Source organism: Kogia breviceps, chromosome 11 (genome assembly GCF_026419965.1).
Source record: "Kogia breviceps isolate mKogBre1 chromosome 11, mKogBre1 haplotype 1, whole genome shotgun sequence".
In the NCBI taxonomy this organism is placed as follows: Eukaryota; Metazoa; Chordata; class Mammalia; order Artiodactyla; family Physeteridae; genus Kogia; species Kogia breviceps.
Genome location: NC_081320.1, coordinates 67,745,523 through 67,755,126, shown reverse-complemented (window position 1 = coordinate 67,755,126; position 9,604 = coordinate 67,745,523). Strand labels below are relative to the sequence as shown.

At 37.9% G+C, this 9,604-nt stretch overlaps 1 non-coding gene across 1 annotated transcript; it reads right to left on the bottom strand.

Moving 5' to 3' along the window:
• Nucleotides 1-4,410: 4,410 nt before the first annotated feature.
• Nucleotides 4,411-4,535, bottom strand: LOC131766075 (small nucleolar RNA SNORA25). The gene has a single exon (XR_009338377.1). It is a non-coding gene; the product is annotated as a small nucleolar RNA SNORA25 (small nucleolar RNA).
• Between the last annotated feature and the right edge of the window lie 5,069 nt (nt 4,536-9,604).

Below are 9,604 nucleotides of genomic sequence, written 5' to 3'. Positions count from 1 at the left end.
TGTTGACATATGTTGTTTGGGTTGAAACACATGAAGAAAATCTAACCTCACACAGGTAGTTGGGAAAGGAGGAGAATTTTTAAGTCTTTTCAGATGATTATGGACAGTCTTTGATATTACACCAAAACTTGACAACTTGTAGTTTCTTAAAGGTTAGTTGGAATCTAAAAGCTGACCTTTTCATATGCTGTTAGATTAAAATCAATTTATCTCACACTTTGAATGGACATTTTACCTATGCGTGATTTTATAACATCATGCATTATCATTCAGAAGATATTGAATGATAACTTCCGTGAAGTTATGCAGATCTTCCAAACGTTGACACATATTATACAAACAAACAAAAAGAAATCACATTCTTTAATATTACCACTGATCTCATTGGCAAGGTCTTTAAACACTGGGAAGCTGTCAAGTCCGCAGTGTCAGATACAAGGTTCCTAAAGCTTGAAAGATCAAATTTATCACTGGCAACAAATACTGTCAATTGTTTTCCTTGAAGTGACAGACCCACTTCATTCATTTTTGAGAAAATGTCTACCAAATACCCACGTTTGAATAGCTATAATTTGTTTACCAGTCATTCTTTTAAGTCAAAATGGTGTTCCATGAGAAAAGCAGTTAGTTCAGCTGTAACTCAAGGAACAAGTGCTTTTCCTCATAGCCCCCTGTTTCAGTATGCCACACAAGGGCTTATGTGTACTTCCCATTTCATCACAGATATTAAAAAGACATGTACTCAAGGTTCAAGACTGAATAAAATTGAGATGTTTGTTTCATCAAGAACATTCTTAAGTGAAAATGGCATCTGAAATTTAATTTATTTTTTTGTTTGTTTACTGCTAGTGCTTGGCAGAGAACAATATAATGGCTATTATTACAGTTTGGTGCAAATACTTTCTTATGTTAAGGCACCAGGAGTTTTACCCACCATTGCTTTTGTAGCATCAGTGCAAATGTCAACATAATGAAAAAGGCAAATAATAGTTAATGTTATTAGGAAAATAGTTTTGACCTTGTGGACCTCATGAAACAGTTTTGGTGACCCCAAGGGGTAGGCAGACCACAGTTTGAGAACCACCATCACAGAAAATAACCATATTTCGTCACAAAGAACCTTTAACATCTGAAACAGAATGCTGGAGTAGAACACTGATTATGATATATGCCTTTTTAATAGGGCAACTACTATAAAAATCACATAATGGGAAAACAATATGATTTAGGACTAATTTAGATTTTCTAATATGCTTAAAAACAAACTTCAGGTTAAAAGTTTAAAGACTTTAGGGCTTCCCTGGTGGCGCAGTGGTTGAGAATCCGCCTGCAGATGCAGGAGACATGGGTTCGTGCCCTGGTCCGGGAAGATCCCACATGCCGCGGAGCAACTAAGCCCGTGAGCCATGGCCGCTAGGCCTGCGCGTCCGGAGCCTGTGCTCCGCAACGGGAGAGGCCACAACAGTGAGAGGCCCGCATACCGCAAAAAAAAAAAAAAATAAAAAAAAATAAAAAAAATAAAAAAAATAAAAAAAAATAAATAAATAAAAGTTTAAAGACTTTAAAGTTAGCTTAGCTAATTATGTTTTTGTTTTCAAGCATTAAAAGATCTGTCAATGAGATAGTTTTCTCTCTCCTGTTACTTATTCTCTAAAAAATAATTACATTAATGGGAAAGTATCTGAAAAGGCATTTCTCCGAAGAAGATACACAAATGGCCAATAAGAATATGAAAAGATACTCAACATCATTAGTTATCCAGGATATACAGATCAAAATCACAATGAGATACCACTTCACACCCACTAAGATGGCTAGAAATAAAAAAGCCAGATACTAATAAGTATTGGTGAAGATGATGAGAAAGTAGAACCCTCATATACTGCTTATGAGAATGTAAAATGGTCCATCTACTTTGGAAAACAGTCTGGGAGTTCCTCAAACAGCTAAACATAGAATTTCACCAAGAGAAACAAAAACATGTCTACACAGAAACTTGTATATAAGTTCATAGCAGCATTATTTATAATAGCCAAAAAGTGAAAACAACCCAAATGTCCATCAACAGACAAATGAATAAACAAATGTGATATATCCATACAATGGAATATTATTTGGCCATAAAAAAGGAATGCAGTACTGATATATTCAACAATATGGATGAATCTTGAAAACATTATGCTACCTGAAAGAAATCAATCACAAAAGACTACATATTATATGATTCCACTTATATGAAAGTTCAGAATAGGAAATCTATGGAGATGGAAGGTTGATTAGTGGTTACTTGGGGTGTAGGGGTGAGAAGTTTGCAGGGGTAGATGAGTGATAAGGGTTTCTCCTTGAGATGAAAATGTTCTAAAATTGACTGTGGTGATGACTGCACATATCTGTGAATATCCTAAAAAACCATTGAACTATACACTTTAAATGGATGAATTGTATGGTATGTAAATTATATCCCAATAAAGCTGTTCTCTGCCCCCCCCAAAATCAACTACATTATAGAAAAAAACTAACCATATGAAAAATTTTTAGATAATTCTATAGAGGGGGAGACTAAAGCCCCAGAGAGAGGGGTGGTTGATCTAAACTCACTCAAAAGCTGGAACTAGAACCCAGGTTTCTTGTTCCTGCAATAGAATGCATTTCATCCCCCAGAATAGTATTACAATACCCCTTTCATTTCTGGGAAGAAAATTCCAATGATCATACCAAATGCATTCAAACTGGAGTCATCCTAAGAGGTAAAAAGAAAGTATCTACTAGAAAAGTACTCTATCTACAATTCTGCTCTGAACAAGGTCACCCTTTGTGGAAAGAAATGGGAAAATGAGCAGAACAAGAGAGGAGCAATAGAATTCACCTTCTTGCTTTAAACACTAGACCATTTATGGGCAGGCTTGTAAGTAGTCACACTAGTTGCACAGGCTTTTGCCAAGTCCTTTAAAAATAGCTATTCATAAAAACAGTAAACACAAAATGTAGCACAAACGTTTTTGTAGGTCCACAGACTAGTAAATATCATACCCCTTCATTGTCAAACATATTGTAGTGGACAGCTTGGTGCTTGTCTCACAAATGATTTGGTTCCAGTGCTAGGCAGAGCTATAGGGATGCCTCTGATTTGTGTAACACTTGGAGTTTCAACCTGCTTTTACATAGTATCCCTTCTGATGCTTGCAACAGCCCTGTGAAATCAAAAGGGTAGGTATTATTAGCCCCATTTTGCAGATAGGAAACTATTTTTAAGTAAGTAGGACAAGGTTTTGTTATCATCCTCATTTTATGAATGAGGAGTCTTATTTTACACAAGCAGTATGATATAAATAGCTGCAAGAGAGAACTTAAACTTGTAGCTGGTACATGAAAATTTGGGAACTATTTAAAACTGCAGAACAAAGGAACAGTGTACAGCAGGGATACTCATGGAAATGACAAATTTATTGGTGCTTTATATTTATGACTTCCATAAACTACTTTTAAACAGATCAGACCCTGAACTTGCAAGCCCTGATATGCTATAGAATGATTGACAATGCTGCCGCCTTGCACAGCTTCAGCGGACACCATTCACATGGAGGTGACACTATCCCCATACCATTAGACATTAGTGGTAGGTGTCCTGTGGAATTAAATCAGATTCCTAAATTAGAGATGCTATGTAGATATCACAGACATGAGTCAGGCAAACCTCAAGGTCCATCACAAATCCCACCTCCTCCATGAAATCTGCCCCACTATTCTGTCCTAGCAGTCCATTATATGCATTGTATATTTTGGTATTTCTTTATATCTCATTTCATTTTATTAATTTTTTTCATTTTTAAAGACACATTGTTTTCTTTCTAATCTTACAATCAATACATGTTCATTTCAGACAATTAGGAATACATAAAATCATAAAGTAAATAATAATTAACATCCATAATCTTCATCCCTTAGAGATAACCACCATTGGCCTTTTGATGTATTTCCTCCCATTTCCCCTCCATTTTAACTATAATTTATCTTTTTATATTATTCTTCTATGTTTCATTTTTAAGTATTTGATCCCCGTAAGTTTTATCTTCTTCAAAATATGGTAACTCTTTGAGGATAAAAACCATATTATTTTCTACTTCTTTATGCTCTATTCTTTCTTATGCATAGTGATAAGTACAGTAGTCAATAATTCAGTTGAATTAGTGTATCTTCAATAATTTGAGTCATTTGGTATTATAGGTAAAGAATGTAAGTAAATCTACAAATATATCAGTTATTCCATGAATAATAGTTCTCTTTGAATTTACTAAGTTACTTACATTTCATGTATATAATTTTTTTGTTTGTTTGATTGTTAGTTTTGGTTAAACTTGGGAGACTTTATTTACTTCCCCACATCACCAATCATGGATATGAGTGACTAAGGCTTCTATCTCCTCAGGAAAACACAGCACAATTGAGTGATCACAACCTTTGGAGAACTTCAGTCTTTGGTTGCAGCATTTAAGAGCTCCTGGTTTTGGTCCCACAAGCCCTTTTTGAAGTGACGTATGTATGTTTTTCGGTTGTTGTTTTTTTTTTTTTTCTGTGTTGGGAGTTCGTTGCTGCACGTGGGCTTTCTCTAGTTGCAGCGAGTGGGGGCTACTCTTCGTTGCATTTCGCAAGCTTCTCATTGTGGTGGCTTCTGCTTGCAGAGCATGGGCTCTAGGCGCGCAGGCTTCAGTAGTTGTGGCACGTGGGGTCAGTAGTTGTGGCGCACGGGTTTGCTCTGTGGCATGTGGGATCTTCCCAGACCAGGGACCAAATCCGTGTCCCCTGCGTTGGCAGGTGGATTCCTTTTTTTGTGGTACGCGGGCCTCTCACTGTTGTGGCCTCTCCCGTTGCGGAGCACAGGCTCCGGACGCGCAGGCTCACGGGCCTAGCCGCTCCGCGGCATGTGGGATCTTCCCGGACCGGGGCACGAACCCGTGTCCCCTGCATCAATCGGCAGGCAGACTATCAACCACTGCGCCACCAGGGAAGCCCTGGCAGGCAGATTCTTAACCAGTGCGCCACCAGGGCAGTCCCTATGTTGTGTTTTGATGTTGGGATTATTGCCTTAAATCTTTTTGCTTCTTTTGATGAATCATATGGAAAACAAATTTGAATTCTGTTTATTAATGCTGTTAAGTTTCAAGTGCTAACTTCTGGTAGAACAAATAGCCAATCATTTGAACTGTTAAAAGATAAATTGAGGCATATTAAAAATTTTAAGAGGGGCTTCCCTGGTGGTGCAGTGGTTGAGAGTCCGCCTGCCGATGCAGGTTCATGCCCCGGTCCGGGAGGATCCCACATGCTGCAGAGCGGCGAGGCCCGCGTACCGAAAAAAAAAAAAAAAAAAAAAAAAATTAAGAGTTTATTTGAGCAAAAATCAGTTTAAATCAAATCACCAAACTGGAAAGTGCTCCACCAACAGGAGCTAGGAGAAAGATTTTACAGAGAAGAAGGAAGCAAAGCAAGATTATTTGATGGGCTATAGCTTAAGCATTCACTTTACTTGGGAAGACCTTATTGGCTGTTTGTGATCGGTTGTCCTTAGATTTTAATTTCTTAACCTTGAGAAATTTACAGGATTGGGTTTGGTTTCCTTATGTAATGCCACTAACACATTAGAACCATCTCAGTTTAATGACCTTTTTAATTAATTTAACAATTGCTATATCTGGATTGCATTTTCTAAGAAAGAAAATATTATGTAGCTCATAATTCCAAATAGTTAATCTAAAAGTTAGGGCTTTAAGGAAAAGTCTAAAATAATTTATAACAAATAATTATTTTTAAAAAATCAGGGGTTGACTTCAGATGCATATAGTAGAAACTTGACTACAGTAGTAGCTTAACCAAATAGGAATTTAATTTTTAAATAGCAGGAAGTCTAGAAAGGTAGTGTTGCCAGCTTTAACAAATAAACATACAGGGCATCTAGTTACATGTGAATTTCAGATAAACAATTTTTTAGTATAAGTGTGCCATGGGACAAATGTAACTGGACAACATGCATTTTATTTGGCATTCATAGAAGCAAGTTGTTTAGGGCTGGTGCAGCTGCTCAAGGATGTCAGCAAGTTCCTTCTAGCATCCTACTACTCTACTGTCCTTTCTTTGTGGCTTTTGTCCTCATGGTTGTAAGATGGATACTGTACCTCCAGGCATCAAATCCATGTTCTAGGCAGGAAGATTGGGGGAAAGTAAAATGGAGAATACAGTAGTCCTAAACCAACTGAGTCTGATCCTTTGAAACAGGAAAACAGTAGCTTCTCTGGAAATTCCATCGTGTAGACTACTTATATTTTATCTGCCAGAACTGGGTTGCCTGGCCACTGCTAGCTGCAAAGATGACCATGGAAGTGAATATTTTTAATTGGGTACTCTGCCACTCTGAACAAATTTGATTTTCACTAAGAATGAAGAAGAGAAGGGTAGACATAGGATAGGTAACATGTGATATCTGCAGTGAAAAGTAAAAGTAATTTTCAGTGACTATTTTGAATTTTATTTTGACCACACAAATATGCATGGTGAATTTGGTAGGTGAAAGAAACTCAAAAAGTAGAATTTCCCATTGTTAGTCTTAACTAGTCTTAGGGTCCTCTACCTTCCTGAGAAATTATTGCCCATAGATTTAAGGATAGCCTTAACTCTAGCAAATTAGTGGGGGAAGCTAAAGAGACTGCTGGTAGTTTGACTCAAAAATGGAAATGGGGTCCCTACAGCCATGCCCCAAAGACTATAGCAAGGAAAGTGTGTCTCTTGCTATAAGATGCATACTGATTATGTTAACTTATTGAAGTCTATTAAAAGAAATTCATCTAAAATAGCAATAGTGAATCCTATCTCCATAGGCCAAAAACTCTTAAACTTGATAGAACAATTGTCCTCTCATCCAACACAATTTTTCAATGAGGTTTTCTCCCTTATCTAAAGTGATTTTCTTACCAAGAGACAATTAACTAACACTGGACATTAATACCTCTCTCAACCTTTTCAAACAATTAGCATCAAATTATTTCTTTTCTTGTGGAAACTGAAGAGAAAATCATTAACAAATGGTACCAAATTATAAGATTTTTTTTTCTATTTAGTATTTCTATTTTGCAGTGGTTTTACAAACACTATTGGTTCTTTTTTTCAGCAGGAGTTTCACAATCATGATGGGACATTTTCTGCCAATAACAAAACCAGGGGCTCATCTAATTTGGGACTATCAAATGCAGTATCATGTGGTGACCATAGCCAGTTTCATTTTTCTGTACCAGTAGAGAAGTATATGTAAAATAAAAATATAATTTTCACCATGACTAATGCATTTCCATTAATTATTACTAAGGTAAATTCTCAAAGAAAAACAGACATTTAGTTGTACTAAACTTTTTCCATTTTGTTTTGTTTTTACAACTTGGCTGCCTGTCTGTTTTTATTAAGGTAATACTTGTTTGATTTCTAGTTAAAATAAAAGATTTTTGTCCAACCAAATTAACAGAATGATTATCTTGTCAGGGAATAATGAAAATGAATATTTCCTCCATTTTTTGGAGTGGTATAGTTTTTACAAGCTCCACAGAGGATATCATTCAGATAAGGTCACACCAAATAGGAGTTTTGCTCATTGGATTAAAAATAGATCAGCTCAATGACTCAGCAGGTAGCTTACTGCAGTTGCCTACTAAGAACATCCTAATTCTTCCTTGTACTACATCGCAGTGAAGTACTCATGTGGCTTTATGGGGATTAGCTTATTCAGCTATTAGAAATAAGATCACAGTATATCTAGGACATTCTGTGAGATACAACAGCACTGAGAGTATTATGGGTCAAATTCTGGTTAAGTATAAGTAAGCATATATTCAAAGATTTAAGTTCCTTTTAATAAATTTATAATAATGTGGCTAAATTGAAAGTGAACTGTGGAATCACGTTACAGAGAGCACTTGATTGTACTTGGATTTTAGAGCAGTGCCTGTTTCATTGTTCCATGAGCCTTCCTACCTGATTTCCCCTCCCCCTGCCATATGGGAAACTTCAGGGGGGCCTTTAATGTTTTCCTTTTTTTTTACATTCAGGCAGTGGCCAAGTCACCTCCAGTCCCAGAATGTTCAGGGATGGTCTAACAAATGGAGTTGGTATTTCTCCTGAAAGGAGACAGGAATAGAAGGCCTACCTTCCTCAAAAATATCTCCCTCCAAATTATTGGCAAATTATTGGCTTCCCTAGGGAAACACTTAATCTAGTATCTCCATTAACATATATTAATATATCCAGCAACTACTTGATAATCATCCTTGTACAGCCTCCAGATATTAGGTGCCAGAGTAACGAAGATGAATAAAACCAGATCTTGAGCCTCTAAGGGCTCCTTTTAACTCCTGATTTATTATACCCCTGAGTAAATACATAGGTAAGTTACAATGTGAGGAAAAAGAAAAGGAGGAAGGTGGGAGAGTCAGATCTTGCAAGGCCCTGTACTGGAGAGTCAGCCAAGGTAGCAGGCTAGGGAGAAGGAGCGGCGTGAAGGCTTGTAGGGGCTTTGAAGGGAGGGAAAAATCAATCTAGAGGCTCTGAGAAGTGCAAAAAACAAGTTTCATTAATTCTTTTTCTCACTGTTGTGGCCTCTCCCATTGCGGAGCACAGGCTCCGGATGCGCAGGCTCAGCGGCCAGGGCTCACCGCTCCGCGGCATGTGGGATCTTCCCGGACCGGGACATGAACCCGCGTCCCCTGCATCGGCAGGCGGATTCTCAACCACTGCGCCACCAGGGAAGCCCTAATTCTTTTTTTATTGGAGTATAATTGCTTTACAATGGTGTGTTAGTTTCTGCTTTACAACAAAGTGAATCAGCTAAACATATACATACATCCCCTCCCTCTTGGGCCTCCCTCTCACCCCCTCCCATCCCACGCATCTAGGTCATCATTAAGGCTCACCTTGGAAACACTGCCTAGTTCAGCCCATTCCTCTCCTAGGTAAGGCCCTCAGCAAAACAGAGGTAGTAGCTTCAGTTTGGTTGGCAGGCAGTGTGTTTTCCGTTTGGGTGGCTGGTTTTCCTCCAGGATCACCAGATTTACCTCCCCTTCCCCACACTCCCATGTGGAGACCTGTTCTAAAGCTACTGACTGAGAGCAAAAAGTTAAGGAAGACTTCATTGATAAAGGCTTGAAGTGAGATCCTTGCTAGTAATGTTTGCTTTTTTACACAGGAGGCTGGGAAGCTCTTAACATTGTTCAAACCAGACCACTGAACTCCAATCTAATGCCATCCTATAAGGTTAACTTAAAAGGTATTACATTAATTCAGCAAGGAGGCCATTAGACTGAGGTGGCTCTGATGTACTGGCCACCTACGGAAGCAAACAAAAATCTAAGCATGCAAATGCTGAAAAGTTAGGACAACCAATCACAAACTGCCATCTAGGCTTTAGCTATAGCCAATCACTAATTTCCTTACTTTGCTTCCACCTTTTCTCTATAAACGTCTCACCCTCATCCCCCCAGCTCCTGTGGGTGGAACGCTTTTAACAACTTCTGGTTTGGTGCTGCCCAATTGGAATAGACTTGTGTTCAAATAAACTCTTAAAATGTTCAAT